The sequence below is a fragment of the Cervus elaphus genome, chromosome 5, assembly GCF_910594005.1.
Source record: "Cervus elaphus chromosome 5, mCerEla1.1, whole genome shotgun sequence".
NCBI classification, from domain to species: Eukaryota; Metazoa; Chordata; class Mammalia; order Artiodactyla; family Cervidae; genus Cervus; species Cervus elaphus.
In genome coordinates this window covers 49914405-49931103 of record NC_057819.1, presented here as the reverse complement: position 1 = coordinate 49931103, position 16699 = coordinate 49914405, and the positions used below count along the sequence as shown (strand labels likewise).

The window sequence follows — 16699 nt, the reverse complement described above, 5'->3', positions numbered from 1 at the left end:
TAGAAGTGGTTTTTTCCTCTGACCAGCTGTGTCAAAGACTGACTCAATCTCTTTCAAAAAATTTCTTTTCCTTCAAACTGGTGACTTATCTGACCTTTCCACTTAAGGGTTTCTCCATTGGCATCATTGCTTCGTTGTTCTTGCCATCCCTTTTCTCTATACATGATCTGCTACATCAGTAACCTTTATTTTGTGTTAAAGAAATGTGTCATTTTTGTGCGTGAGAACAAAAAGACTAAAGGCATCTTCCTAAAACCTTCCCTTCTTTCTTGCATTAATGGAAGCTTAAGTCATACTGATACTTTAGGGCTGATGTAAGAAATATCAGTTCTCTGCATACCAAAGCCACAGATCTTTCTTATTTCACATGTTTGGTAACAAAAGTAATTCTTTTCATTTGTGTAGACAATGACTTACAAAAACTAATAATCCTGCTCACTGGCTCAGTTTGGCTCTACATTCCTCATGGGTAGGATTATTTCTCTTGGCTTCATCTAATTGCCTTTCTTCTTTTGTCCCTTCATTCATAAATTTCTCAAATTAAAAGAAATTATTTTTATCATACCTATTTCCTGTGTTGCCTTCAAGAAATTTTGGGGAGAAAAAATTCAGGCTAGAAATAGAAACAAACTATTTGCATTTCCAATGTGAAAAGTAAGATTCAGCAGAGGAGAGAGGGTAAGTGATTTCTTTAGGGGCATGTGTCTTTCTGTTTGTTTGTATTGCCCATGGTCACCTTCTTTCAAAATTACATTAATTTTTTTCTTTTTATACATGTTTTGTTCTCTAATCACTAAAGAAAGTATAAATGTTTCTTAAATAAATATATCAGGTAAATTTAAAATAAGATTCATTTTTCAGTAACTATTCTATATCTACAGTTCAACTTTTCTCTAATATTTATTTTCTTATTAATGTCTAAAGTTGACCTGGAGTCAAAAAGGCAGCCAGATATTTCTCCAGTATAGATGGGTTTTATTCGGGATCAGCAAAGAATTAGGGATACACAACCATGATGAGACACTTGCAAGTCCCCCCATAGCAAGGGAAAGAGAAAATTTTTATAGAGAGGAAAACAAAGTTCTCAGCGGTACTAGCAAAAAGTCCATCGCTTTTCAGCGGCTGGGTACTTGCCAGGAAAGAGTTTTTTTCATGCTGGGCTGCGCTTTCATCTCAGGGTGAGAGAGCTCCCCCTTCTGGCTGCTTGTGTGCTGTGCTTAGTCGCGTTGGACTCAGACCCGCTGCACTGTGCAGCCCGCCAGGCTCCTCTGTCCATGGAATTCTCCAGGCAAGAATACTGGAGTGGGTTGCCATGCCCTCCTCCGGGGGATCTTCCCAAAGGAGAGATCGAACTCAGGTCTGGCACTGCAGGTGGATTCTTTACCATCTGAGCCACTAGGGAAGCGGCTGATTGCTTAACTCTTTTGATTGAGGTTTCTGTTTACTTTTTCAGCTAATTAAACCTACTGACCCCTGCTCTTTTATCCTCTTGGATATTAACCTCAAATCTGTTCCTATTGTACAACCAATTCTTAAACATATGATATGCATTTCCATTATATTAACTTATTTATATATTTGATAAAATGGCACTATACAAGTACATTTATACATTATGAAACATGTTCTCAAAACTTCAATTGATTAAATAAACATAAAAATGTGCATCTAAATAATCATTGTGCTCATACTAGTCATTTCTAATTTATAACTTGGCCAAGATTCAAGTAATTTATTTAATAATATGTGAGACAAGGTAAATAATTGAAGATAATATATGAAGATAATAAAGTGAACATTATATGAAGATTATATATGAAGATAATAAAGAGAACAAAATGAATCCAAGACCTTACCTGAATCTTAACTCTGTCCTGTTGCAAGATGAGGTATAAAACAATTTGAATATACCATTTTCAGCTTTCTAATGTTCTCCACTTTCACTTAGTTCTATTATAATGGCCCTGTGTATACATCTGTTCTACCTGTGTTTCTGTATTTTCTTTTAAGCATCTACAGTCTACCCTACCTCAGCTCCATCTTCCCTTTTCGGTGGAATACACTCCTTAATCAACACCCATATGTCTTGTTTCTTCTACCCTCACCATCCTTGTTCTGCCTGCTTTTACTTACTAACTTAATTTGGCTAGTTCTCTGATTTTAATCCTAGAATATTACAGAAAATTATTTAATATGTGATACTGCACAGTTATGGGCTTCACATTCAGCTGGAACTTCAGCACTTTTACATGTCTGCTGTCTTTTACATTTCTGTGGTTGCTATTTCAAAGATTCACCACTCAAATCTTCTCTCTCCCTTACTCCTTTCTTTGTTGAACATCTTACTTTATTTCACAGGGAAAATAAAAGCCATTATATATTGTTTAACTTACCCATACATTTAGCAAATATTTTTGTGTTCCTCTGTTTTGGATGTGTAGCAGTAACAATGTGTTATTCTGGGCCCTTAAAATTAGTGAGGTAGGTTGTTACCCATGATCCTCCTTTTTCATTATAATTAGGTTTAACTAATTAATGCATGGCCATTTAAGGGTGATTTTGGATGCAAGGTGCTGTAACAAGTAGTTTAAATTTTATTTTACCTTCATTTTTTTGACTTTTTATATAATTAACAATATTAGTTGTATAATTCTTAAAAGTATATAAAAACTAAAATTAACAGCCGTCAGGTAAAGCTTAACAAGTGCCAAACACTATACTAAATGCTTCATATGGAATATTTTGTTTAGTCCAAGTCATATACATATGAGGGTTTGGTGATTATTAGGTAGGTGAGTCTGTGTAAATATAAAGTGAAAAGCTGAGTTTATGAGGGCTGAGTAATTAGCTCAATGTCAAATATCCAGAAAATATTGTCAAATATCCAGAAAATTTTTAATCCAAAATTTTCTATATATCTGTGGTATATATATAGAAAAATCTGGCCAAGAAGCACATATAATTAATCTTACAAGAATAAGAATTCCTAAGTATCATAGCAATTCTAAAATATAGATTTATCCCTGGCTCTACTGACTGAAAAGTTAATGCTAAACAATCTTCCCCACTTTCATGGCTTACAAAGGCACTTAAAACTAAGAACAAAATTTTGATGTGCCCTAAAAGGCTCAATAAGGTGGCCATCATTTATTTCTCACCAATCCTGCATTGAACTCCTCTTTCCTGGACTCAGAAACTCAAGCCACACGGGCTGCTTTTTCATGTTTGTTCAATGAATGCAACATAATTTCTATGTCAAGTCATTTTACAAGTGATATTCTCTCTCTCTAGAAAGATCGTCACAATCTTGCATCTCTATCCTACTTTCCCAATTGTATACGATTAAATCTACTGCCATGATTATATGGCACAATAATATTTTAATTAAACTCTTTATTGATGATTATAGATTCCCATACAATTTTAAGAAATAACACAGAGTTATTTCTGTAAACCTTTTACCTAGTTCCTGCCAATTAACACTTTGCATGATTATAGGATACCATAACAGCTAGAAAATTAACATGTATGTAATCCACCAACATTATTCAGTTTTCACCAGTTTTATATGCAGGCACTGTGTGTATATTTTCATACCATTTTATCATGTGTAGAGTCATGTGACTACTACCGTAGCTAACATACAGAATAATTCCATCACAGTGATCTCTTGTCATACCCTTTTATAGCCACAGCCACTCTCCTTCCTCCTGGCAACCTCTAACTGCTCTCTTATCTCTATATTACTGTCCATTCAAGGATATTATATAAATGGAATGCATGTAAGCTTTTCATTTTTTATCTTTTTTTTTTTTTTACTTTTTTTGATAATATATTTAAAAAATTTTTAGGCCATTTAGAATTACAAAAAAATTATGAAGATGGCTTAGAGTTTTGATGTGCCCCACACCCAGTTTTCCATTATTAACCTTATAATTAATACAAGACAGTTGTTACATTTAATGAAAAATATATTAAATTCGACTTTATTCATATTTCTTAGTACTTACCTAAATATCATCTTTTCTGTACCAGAGTTGCACCCAGATTATCACATTACATTTAGTTGTCAAATCTCCTTAGGTTTCCCTTGGCTGTGACAGTTTCTCAGAATTTTTTTGTTTTTGATAACCTTGACAGTTTTGAGGTGTGCTGTTAAGGTGTTTTGAAGAATGTTCTTCTACTGGATCTAATATTTCTGTTCATGATCAGACTGGGGTTATGGGTTTTGGGGAAGATGACCACAAAGGTAAAAGGTCATTTTCATTTTCAAGGGTATAGCCTATCATTGTTGATATCAACCTTAGTCATTTGAGTAGTATTTGTTAAGTTTCTCCACTTAAAAGTGTTTTTTTCTTCTTTTCCAAAATGGTAATGTTAGGACGGAAGTCACTATACATAGTCCGTACTTAAGAAGTGGGAGTTACCTGCCAGTTCTTTGACGGTAAGGTGTGTACATTGATTATATAGAATTCTTCTGCAGGAGATTTGTCTTTTCTTCCACACTTATTTATTCAATTGTCTACTTAATCATCATAGACTCATGGGTATTTATTTTATACTTAGATTATATTCCAATACTATTTATTTCTTTGCTTTAATTGTTTCAGCTTTGGGAGCTCATTTAATTGACTCTTGTGTCTCTTTTGCATGCCCCTTCATTGGGTTTGTTCATTTCTTTATTGTTGTTGACTTTCTCACTTGCTGGCAATACAAGATATCCCAGGCTCATTGTTTATATTTACTTCATCAGTTCTAGAATCAGCCATTTATCGAAGGATCCCTGGCTTCTTATATCAGAGAATTTTATAAACTTTTTTTTAGAAACTAAAATCAGAGTATTAGGTGACCTCAGTATATACATATGTTTTAATAGTGTGGTCCATTTTATTAACTGGTTGGATCTCCTTGCAGTCCAAGGGACTCTCAAGAGTCTTCTCCAACACCACAGTTCAAAAGAATCTATTCTTTGGTGCTCAGGTTTCTTTACAGTCCAACTTTCACATCCATACATGACTACTGGAAAAACCATAGCTTTGACTAGACAGGCCTTTATTGGCAAAGTAATGTCTCGGCTTTTTAATATGCTGTCTAGGTTGATCATAGCTTTTCTTCCAAGGAGCAGGCATCTTTTAATTTCATGGCTGCAGTCACCATCTGCAGCAATTTTGGAGCCCCCAAAAATAAAGTCTGTCACTGTTTCCACTGTTTTCCCATCTATTTGCCATAAAGTGATGGGGCCAGATGCCATGATCTTAATTTTCTGAATGTTGAACTTTAAGCCAACTTTTTCACTCTCCTCTTTCACTTTTATCAAGAGGCTGTTTAGTTCTTCTTCATTGTCTGTCATAAGGGTGGTGTCATCTGCATATCTAAGGTTATTGACATTTCTCCCATCAATCTTGATTCCAGCTGTGCTTCATCCAGCCCAACATTTCACATGATGTATTCTGCATGTGTTAAATAAGCAGGGTGACATAATATAGCCTTGATGTATTCCTTTCCCAACTTGGGAAGATTCAACCAGTCAGTCCTAAAGGAAATCAGTCCTGAATATTCACTGGAAGGACTGATGCTGAAGCTGTAACTCCAATATACTTTGGCCACCTGATGTGAAGAATTGACTCATTGGCAAAGACCCTGATGCTGGGAAAGACTGTAGGTGGAAGAAGGAGAGGACAGAGTATGAGGTGGTTGGTTTGCATCACCAATGTGATGGACATGAGTTTGAGTTAACTCTGGGAATTGGTGATGGACAGAAAAGCCTGGCCTTCTGCAGTCCATGGGGTCGCAAAGAGTCAGACAAGACTGAGCAACTGAACTGATTTTATTAACATGCAGTATTTCATAGTATTGTTGTCGTTCAGTAGTCAATAAGTCCTATCCCACTGTTTGTGACCCCATGGACTACAGCACACCAGATCCCTCCTCCTTCACAATTTCCCAGAGTTTCTTCAAATTCATGTCCTTTAAGTCCATTACTCCCTCCAACCTTCTCATCTTCTTCCGCCCCGTTCTCGTTTTGCCTTCACAGTGTAGGTGTGCTGTGCTGGGCTTAGTCTTTCAGTCCTGTCCGACTCTTTGCCACCCCACGGACTGTAGTCTGCCAGGCTCCTCTGTTAACGGGATTCTCCAGGCGAGAACACTGGAGTGAGTTGCCAAGCCGTCCTCCAGGGGATCTTCCCAACGCACGGATCGAACCCAGGTCTGTCCACACTGCAGGTGGATTCTTTACTGTCTGAGCTGCCGTGGAATCCTGGTATAGGTGTACCATTGTTTAATCAGTCAGGGGTTGAAGGGTATCTGGGCTCTTTGCAGTTTTTGGCTATTCATAAAGTGGCTAGGGAACATTCATCTTTTCTGGATTAAATGCCCAACAGTGCAATTTCCGGGTCATAGGGTTAATGCACGTTCAGTTTTATAAAAAACTAGCTAAACCTTTTCTAGAGTGGATTAAATGCCCAACAGTGCAATTTCCGGGTCATAGGGTTAATGCACGTTCAGTTTTATAAGAAACTGGCTAAACCTTTTCTAGACTGGCTTACCATTTTATATTCCATTTCCACCAGCAGCGTATGCGTGATCAAGTTCCTCTATTCCCTTGCCAGCGTTTCATAATATTTTTAAGCCATTTTGATAGATGTGTAGTGATGTGTTATTTTGGTTTTATAATATTTTTTTTGTGCCTCCGAGACGTGAGGAACGAAGAACCGAGTGGGAAAAAAAGCGCGCAGGAGACCTGAAAGATGAGAGCCGCAGAGCCAGTTGGCGAGATCGCGAGACGGCAGTATCGCGAGAACGTACACCCGTACTGGGTAGAACCCTGCGTGGTAGTGCAATCTCGCGAGAAAGCGCGCCGGCATGGTGGAAAACTTGCACGCCAGCCTGAGGGAGAGAGATGAAGGAGAGAGAGAGAGCTCGCGAGGGAGAGTGTCAATTAAGGAATCAATTAAGGACACTCCACTGACTGTAAGTTTTATCCTAAATTCAGAAAATTTAAATCCTGACGGGAAAAATGTGCACCATAAATAAAAGTGACTATAAACATCTCTTCCTCCTTTCTATCTTAGGTAAAAGTACGTTTTCTCACAGACTCTTTGCTTGGTTCTGTGAACTTGGTAAGGTCAATGCCTTCCTATATCTTGTAGTTCTCCCTGTTCATTTTTTTCCATAGTACTGACCTTTGTAATCACATCACAGGGTATTTAGTTGACGCATCCCTCTTTCTCACTAGCCCCGGAAGCTTCACAAGGGCAGAAAATGTATATGATTCGATTACCACACTATCTCCACACTTGCTCAGGAATCTAGTATAGAGGTATTCGATAGGTACTGTTACATTAATGCATAGGCATATGTATTATATCTAATACATAGACATAGTCTTCATTAAGGGCTCCCCTAGACGCTCAGTGGTAAAGAATCTGTTTCCCAATTCAGGAGCCACAGGAGACCTGGGTTCGATCCCTGGGTTGGGAAGATACCCTGGAGGAGGAAATGGCAACCCAGTCCAGTATTCTTGCCTGGGAAAGCCCTTGGACAGAGGACCTGGCAGGCTACAGTTTGTGGGGTTGCAAAGAGTCCCAGGGTCACAAAGTGTCCAAGGGTCGCAGAGAGTTGAACACGACTTTGCATAAGCACAAGAGTGTTTATTAATTTTGCAGTACTAATTTGAATAATTCAGTATTCTTAAAGTTATATTTATCTATTTATAAAATTGTTGAGTTAGATCAATTCTAAGACTGTCAACCTAAAGGACCCCAAACTAAAACAAGGAGGCAAAAAAGCAGTTTGAAGACTTCCAGTTACAATTTGGGGCTCTCAGATTCAGGAGGAACCCAGAATAGTGTCCTACCAGAGGAAAATGATTAAGGTTTTTATGGGGTAAAAGGGGGATGTTAATGCAGTCTTATACAAGTTATTTACCAAGAATTTGGGTTGTAGAGTAAAACTGTTCTGTACCTATGATTGGGTTATAGAATGTATGCATTTGTTACTAGGAAAAGGTGTATTTTCTTCGAGTGCAGGAAAACTCCAGGTCTCAGCATTATTCTTTCCTTTTGGCAACTCAGCAACTATTCAGCAGTTTAGTTTAGAGTGCTCAGCAAAAGTCTAGCATGAGCAGCAAACCTGGAGGTCCTCAGGTCACTTCTCAGTCATTTCTGACATAGTTCTTTTCACAAGATTCTTAATTTCCAGTTACAGAGAAGATGTGATAAGAGACAAATATATGAAGAGATGATTTCATTTTCAAACACAATTATTATTGATTTAGAAAAGAAATATCATTTAAAGTTATCAGTATAGTCACCATATAATTCCATAAGCAAGGCTAAATATTTGTTTTTTTCTCCTTTTTAAAAGTACCCCATCTCCATCTTCATCCTTAGACATGGTCAAATTGGCTAGGATATCTCTGGTTAAGTTAGCCTATCTTCCCGGGAGGCTTCAATCTCTAAGTACCTCTGAAAATAAGCCATGTTTTTTGATGTTTTTATAACCATCTAAAAATTAAGACTATGCTAGAGGCATAAAAAGGAGGCATAAAAAGGGTACTGGGTATACCCCCAGTACCCAACAAATATTTGGTTTGATGAAATCTACCAGTAAGGAAAAAAACTTGTCAAAACAGAGTGATTTTGAATTTTATTAGTTATTGATCTATAGTTATAATATATTTCAGAATCCCTCTTAAATACTGAGGTCAATACAAACTAATTTCAGTGTATTTATTGAAAACAGTTTCCTGACACAAATTTATAGCCAAATTTATAACTAGTGGGATAAAAATAAATTATGGGCCATGATGCAGGATAGCGAATGTATTAAAATCTGATGTGCTTGACATGTCCCCAATAAAAAAGAATGTTATAAATCATATTCAATATAAAATATTAATCAATGAATGGCACCTATGCATTTTTTATAGGAGAGTACACTAAAATTATAGTAAAAGAGCATGGGTGGTGATACAAGCATTTTCAAATTAAATATAGGATAGTCTTCAATTTATAATATGCTCAAGCAGTTTTAAATCATTTTTGTTATATCATTGCATATTCTAGAATAAAGATTGATAGGGTATAATTTAATCTTATTTGTAGAAATGACTTGAAGGAAATGGAAAATTTACTGGTTTATGTGACCAATGTAAATAGTCTAACTGGGTAATTCAGGCCAAATTGCTTCATATTTATTTATTCCCCCCCTCCCCCCTTCATATTTAAATAAATATCAATTTGGGTGCTTTTTTATTTCTTCTCATTTATCTTAAGAAACTCTGTTAGATTCTTCCATCCCTTATAGTCTATTATTTCTTCCTTACTTTTGTTTATACAAATAGATTGCTACTGGTCTGTAATCTGCATCCCTAGCCTATATTTATAAGGATACATTGGGTCCAGTTGTATGCAGGCAGAATTATATGCAGTTTCCATATTACAGCCTTAAAGAAGGTTACCCTTGACTGGAAAAATTTCTACTGACTGGAAAAATTAATGGTCTATATATCCTAAGGAAAATATGATAATTGAATAAAATAATTTATGTAAAACAGAATAAAATCAGTTATTAGTAGTTATCAAATTATTATTATCCACCTATAAGTTATGGATACTTTTGTGCTTATAAAACATTGTTAAATAAAATTGTTAAATTGGCAGCTTCAAGGAGCATATAAATGGAATGAGGCCAGAACTTCTTGTGCTTTGCAAAATATGTACCCAAATTTGACTCTCTATTTCTCAATAGCCAAAACAAAATAAGAAAATTAACTATTAACATAATTTTTTGTGATGTGTGCTAAGTAGAAGGAAAAATTTTAAATGCTTATATTTTAAAGTAGTTTTTCTTATAGGTTTCTAATAAATGCATGGCAAGCTCTGCGTCTGTGTCTGTCTTTCTATCAGTATAATTTGAGGGGCAGTTTCGAAGCTTAATGAGGTGAAATCAGTTCTGTCAAAGTTAGTGACAAGGCACAGTCAGTAGAGCAGAATGTGTAAAGCACAGTGAACTAGTTTTGAATCAGGTTTGGCTTCACCTATGGATCCCCATGCAAGTTACTTACCTCAAGCAAATCTAAAGCTTGGACTGCCTTGAAAACTGATAATTCAGATTCATTTGGTATCCAAGAAAAGTTTTAAAAATGGACTGAGATTATTTGCATTAGTTATTTATACCATCATAGTAGCCAAGTTTTACAGAAGAGTTATCAGAACAAATTCCTTTTTATAATAGAAAAGCAAGTTCCTTATAGCTGGATGAGTCCTCTGCAGAAATAATAGGAAACTGGGGGCTTAAAGCCTGAAGATGTTAGATTCCCCAATTTGTGTGGTTGTCTTAGTAGTTTTTCACCTATTTTTTTCATTTAAGAAAATTTGTATCCTTTATCTTTGTCAGTTAACATCTTTCCATCAACTTCAAAAGTTGGTGTCAGAACACAAAGACCTAGAGCTTAAAAATTAAGTTGACTTGAAGAAATTAGAATCTGATTATTAGGGTTGATTTGAAGTAATTAGGAACAGCAACAACAAAGTCATTGAGCAAGAAAATGATATTAGAAGGCTACAGTTGCACCCAGACCATTCTGAGCAAATACTCTGTATGTGTTGATGAAGGATTGTTTCAGTAAACTATGACCATTATATCCTAAGATTTTAGAAGGCTTATCAAACTGGCTTAAAAATAAAGTATGGTCCAAAAATGGTAAAGTGAACATTTCTCCTTTAGATTTTGGAGTTCATTGGCTTTAATTGGAGGAGTAGAGATGCCTGAGAATTCCCAGCAGAGACTGAAACTAAGAAGCACTAAACCAGAAATCTAGTAGGTAAGTGAAACAAGAACTAAAACTGTGGATTCTTGTGTCTTTATAACTAAACACTAGAGGTGTTAATGTTAGAAATGTTGATGTTCAGAGGACTGCATCAACCTCATCCTCTCTGAAATAGAAGTTTATCATAAGTAAAAACATACAAGAGCTAAGTTCTTTGACTTTAACAAACTTGAAGCTTTCTGAAAAAGGGAAAAGAAAGCAGATTGCAGAGTAAGGAAAATAAAATTTCAAGTATGGGATGAATAGTTAATCTCCGTTATTACAGGCATTTTCTGAATGAAGTGCACATTTGCAGCTTGATGACTTAAGGGACTAATTACTATACATATACTCCATACATTTTTTACTTTTAAAAAATTATCTTAATAATGGATCTCAGAAATGATTTCATATGTGGACCTTATCTCTTCCAGTGTAGAGTTAGAAGTACTTAGGTGAAGTACTTAGTATAGAATTTTTGTTGTTAAAATGTATATAGTAAGAAAAGTTACTCGCAAATTCTCTTTGAATGATATAAGTGAATGCATGATGCATGAGCAGTTAGGGAGATTCTGAGAGGGTATATTTGCCTAACATGTCCAAGTGATTGCACTGTTACCAGAATGATTCATGATTCCACTGTATATGAAATTGGTCTAAATATATGGTGATCGAAGGGTTAACTTACTTTTCTCCTTTAGGCATGGTTGTGTTTTGGGGAAGATATTTTGCTGCACTGGAACCAAGATAGCTAAGTGGGAGAGGGTGGAAATATGCCCAGCTTCTCCAATCCCAAAGTCCTTAGGAAAATAACTTTTTTTCTTTTCTCATCCTCTTGAGGTGTTTTGCTAACAATGGATTTTACTAAGTTTTCTTAGGAAGTGAAAACATTTAGCAAGGATGTGGATGTTGGTTCCCAACCACAGTCCCCTCCCTCCTAACTACTTTTATTCCTTAATTTTTTTAGTAAAATGTGTGTAGGAGGTAAAGTTATATTTAAAAGAATAAGTAAAATTATTATAATTTAAAGAAAATTATTCAAGATAGTTATCAAATATTAAATTGTTTAGAGCTCTGACAATTACTGTTGGCCAAGAGCAGCAAGTGAAACTGATAGTTAAACATCTGAGTAAGGATTGGAACAGTTTCTGCTTCCACATATAAGGAGTTCGGAAGTCACCCCTCTGTCCTAAGAATAGGTACAAATGTAAGCAGACTGAGAAATCAACACCTTTTTTTTTTGTATCCATAAGAGAGGGGAGATCACAGGGCAGATTGCTGCCTCCAGATTGGAGAAAAAGATAGGTGAATACAGGGAGTCATGGCTTACTAGAGCAGAGACATATAACCAGGAAGCACTATAGGTACCAGTGGTGGGGAAGGAACATCTGAATTGTTATTGACAAAATTGTTGGAGGCCAGTATGGACAAATCTGAGGTTTAACAACTCCAGGGAAAACCAGTCATAGGAAGTCCCCGCTTCAGTATTGTGGGATTTACCTTTCGGAGGTCTGTCAAGCTCCCACATTACTCATCAGAAAAAAACACCCTCAGGCTTTGGGCAGGGAGAGAGGGGAAAAGGAACCCATTTTGAAATAATCCAGAGTACTCTGTTCTTGTTAACAAGGCCTCCCTTCCGGTGAAGCTAGTTAACCTGAGCCTAACTTGCTGGCATATTATCAGAACCTAGATTATCTAGGGGACAGAGAAATATTCAACTCCAATCAACAACACTGATAAGCCTCTAGTTATGCTAACTAAGGAACAAAGAAAAAAGACAAGTTACTAATGTGAGAAGTGAGAAACATGTGACATCACTACAGATCTCAAAGACATGAAAAGTATAATAAGGGATTTATTATGAATAATTCAATGCCTACAAATCTGATAACTGAGATGAAATGCACCAATTCATTGAAAGACATGATTTCCAAAATTATATAAGAATAGATAATTCAAATGTGTGTTTTTTTATTAAAGAAACTGAGTTAATAAGTCATCTTACAAAACAGAAAACACCAAGCCCACATGGGCTCACTGGCGAATTCTATTAAACACTTAGGAAAAAGTTAAACCAAACCTTTGCAGTCTCATTCAGAGAATAGAAGCACAGAGGATACTTGCTAACCCATTCTGTGAGGCCAGCTTACCCTGAAAACAAAACCAGGCAAAGACAGAAAGAAAACTAAAGATCAGCATCTCTCATGAAATAAATGTAAAAGTCCTCAACAAAATATTAGTGGATCAAATTAAACAATGTATGCAAATAATTATGCATCATGACCAAAGGAAATTCTTTACCAGGTATGCCAGGCTGGCTCAACATTCAAACAACAATTTATGTAATCCATCACATCAATAGCCTAAAAAAGCACAAACCCCATAATCATATCAGTAGATGCAGAAAAAATATTAGTAATATCCAGTGCACACTCATGATAAAAACTCTCAGTAAATTGGGAATACAAGGGGGCTTCTTCATCTTGAAAAAGAATATCTATAAACAATCATACAGATAATATCATACTTAATAATGAGAAACTTGAATCCTTTTCACTAAGATCAGTTATAAAGCAAGGATGTTTTTTCTCACCATTCCTTTTTAAAATTGTACTAGAAGTCTGGTAATAAATGTACTAGAGGAGAGCAAGAATTCAGGGTAAGAAAAATATCATAAATATACTGGGATAAAATATGTGCAAATCCTTTTATAAGCTTAGAGTATGGAAGCTTTTCTCAGGATTTAATATTCATAATCCATAAAGGGAAATATTGATAAATTTGACTATAACAATATCAAATACTTCTGCATAGCAAAATTAAGGGAAAAAAAGCACTGTAAACAAACTGAAAACAAACGACAAACTAGGAAAAATTATTTTCAGTTCATCTGTGAGAAGATTTAATCTTCCTAATTTATGTAAATATCTTACAGATATATAAAAGATTGAAAGAATGAACAAAAGAAAACAAATTTAAATATACCTTAAAGAGTAATTTAAAAAAAATTCAACCTCACTCAAAAGAGAAATGCAAAGTAAAAATAAAACAAGATACCATTTTTTACTTCTCAGATTAGCAATGATCCAAAAGGATGAGAAAATAAGAAAATATTCTGTGGGCCAGGCTAAGGGGAAACATACTTTCATACATTGCTGGTGGGAGATCAAGTGCTATAATGCCAATAGAAGGAGTTATAATAATATATCAAAATATTTGCCTTTATCCTATGACCAACTGATCTCACTTTCTAGAATTTATCTGGAATATATTTCTGCATAGATGAGATGATATAGCTATAAAGTAGATAACTGAAATATTGTCTGTAACACCAGAAGAATGGAAATAACCCAAGTGTTCCTCAATGTGTGTGTATGTATTAGTCACTCAGTCATGTCCAACTCTTTGTGCCCTCATGGACTGTAATCCGCTGGGCTTCTCTGTCCATGGAATTCTCCAGGCAAGAATCCTAGAGTGAGTAGCTATTCCCTTCTCCAGGTGATATTCCCAATCCAGGGCTTGAACCCCAGTCTCCTGCTTTGCAGAGAGATTCTTTACCATCTGAGCCACAAGGGAAGCCTGTGTTCATCAATAGGGGACTGGTAATATATCACTGTAGTAAAGCAGATAAAGAAAATAAGGAAACTTTCTATATATTGATATTAAAGAGCTCAAGATACATCATTATCAGGTGAAAAAGCAATTTTCATAGTATTGTCTATATCAAGTTTACTTTTTTTTAAACAAAAAGATAAAATGAATATATACTTATGTTTGCACAAAGCACCCCAGGGTGATGTACCCCAAAGTAATAACAATGGTTGCCTCTGATGGAATGAGGTGGGATAAATTAGATTGATGGTGATTGAGTGAGTCTGAAACTTTTCATTGTTTACAATTTTGTCTTTTGGATTTTTGAACTGTGTAAACATATGAAAAAATAAATATTTAAAAGTCAGTGAGTCAAAATGGTATATTCATAACATTTTTTGTTACTGAAATAGTTCCAAATTCACTTCACTGATGAAAAAGATCTTGAGGTTTAGAATGTTTATGACTTGGTTGAATTTGCAAAGCTAGATTGTAGTAAAATGTGAAATTAGAAATGCAGTGACATACACTGATAACATCTGAAATTCTGAGTAGATTTTCTAAGACATCTCTACCAGTTCAGCCCTCACAGAAGCTGCAATGTCAAGAAAATATGTTTATCCAGGTACAGGGGTCAGGATGGAAATGTACTTGTATTCTTTCTCAAAGTATCATAAATGTGATAGGTCAAAATAAAACTCATAAAGTTAATATACAAGGATTAAGTAAGGAAAAAATTAATGGAAGTATGATGCATGTAGAGATGTTCCTCATAAATTTATGTGGTTTGTGAGAAAATCAAATCTGTGTGGTCTTGGTTGTGCTTATTGAAAAAGGAAATTTATGGATATAATCTGTTTGCTTTTGATAAATTATATAGCTTAATATAAAAGGAATATTTAAAAAATTGTGAAAATGTATTTTTTAAATAAAAAGGCTTACTCTATAGTTTCAAGTTTAAATGCATGCTATGTGAAATGAGAATGTGCTATTAAACCCTGAAAACTTAAAATGGAGTTGAACAGTGTAAATAACATGAATAAAATGAGTGACTCTTACCACAAACCTTTTAGGATCTAGAGTTGTTGAATGTTTTTAAAACTGAATATGAAATTTATAATATAAACTGTTGTATTAAAATGCATAATATAAAATGTAAAAATCTGTTGACTTAAAAATTTTTTTAATCATTAGCTTCAATTTTCTTAAACTTTGCTTATATTCTTCTAAGGCTCAGTGGTGCAGGATCCATCTGCAGTGTGGGAGCCACAGGAGAGGAGGGTTCAATCTCTGGGTCAGAAGATGGCCACGAGTAGGGCATGGTAACCCTTTCCAGTATTCTTGCCTGGAGAATCCCATGGACAGAGGAGCTGGGGGGGCTACAGTCCACAGGGTTGCAAAGAGTTGGACATGACTGAATCAAATTAGCACACACGCATATTCTTCTAAATCACTCTAGTAGTAAATGAAAAATTTCTTCATATTAAAATCAGAATTTTCATGCTATCATAAAGAGTTGTGTTTTATTGCCACACTTCTGTAACATGTATTTCATTGTGATCATAAATTCAGGTCCTTAATCTCAATTAAGCTAATTTTTAAAAATTATACTACAGTGATTCAGAGAACAATTGAGATGAAAAGAAACCAAATTGCTTTTGCTTCTTTGTGTTTCTTAATTTTTAAAGTATCATTTGTATGGAACACCAGTGTTTATAAGGATTAGATGAATATGGAAATCTTCAAGCCAGGATTTGCGAATCTATTCTAGCGGTATAGGAGTTTAGGGCAGATCTTCTGTTGCCCTTCTCTATTACTGTCCTATTCTATGTGGTGCAAGTTGTTGTTTTTTGCAGTTGAAATAGTTTTTAAGTTTAGCTAATGCAATCTAAGTGATGAAAAAGGTTTTAAAATCTAATATTTGGAATTCAAAGTATAGCAGTTGTTGTCCCAAAGTAGATTTTGAGAAATTTTGTTTGGTCATTTCGTTGCACCATATTATAGTGTTTTGATCACCTCCTATTAACTCTGCTGGTGAGTAAGGGATTCTCTACTCTAAATAGTATTAAATGGCTGATATTGAGCCAGGTCAGTTTGCCCTATGTACACAAGTCAAAATGCTGAGACAAAGGTTTGCAGCAAAGAGAGAGAGGGTTTATTCACAAGGCAGCTAAGTGAGGAGACAGGAGAACGAATCTCAGTTTTGCTTCCCTGGAGGCAAGGGACTTCCAGCATTTATGGGGTAAAGAATAGAGAAGCAAGGTAGTCCAAGGCATGGTAACTATAGGGAAAGTGATT

At 35.3% G+C, this 16699-nt stretch overlaps 1 long non-coding RNA gene across 1 annotated transcript; it reads left to right on the top strand.

Moving 5' to 3' along the window:
- The first annotated feature begins 6853 nt into the window (after positions 1-6853).
- LOC122695639 lies at positions 6854-15689 on the top strand. Its single transcript, XR_006341456.1, has 3 exons — positions 6854-6969; positions 10729-10825; positions 15633-15689. It is a non-coding gene; the product is annotated as an uncharacterized LOC122695639 (long non-coding RNA).
- The last annotated feature ends 1010 nt before the right edge of the window (positions 15690-16699 follow it).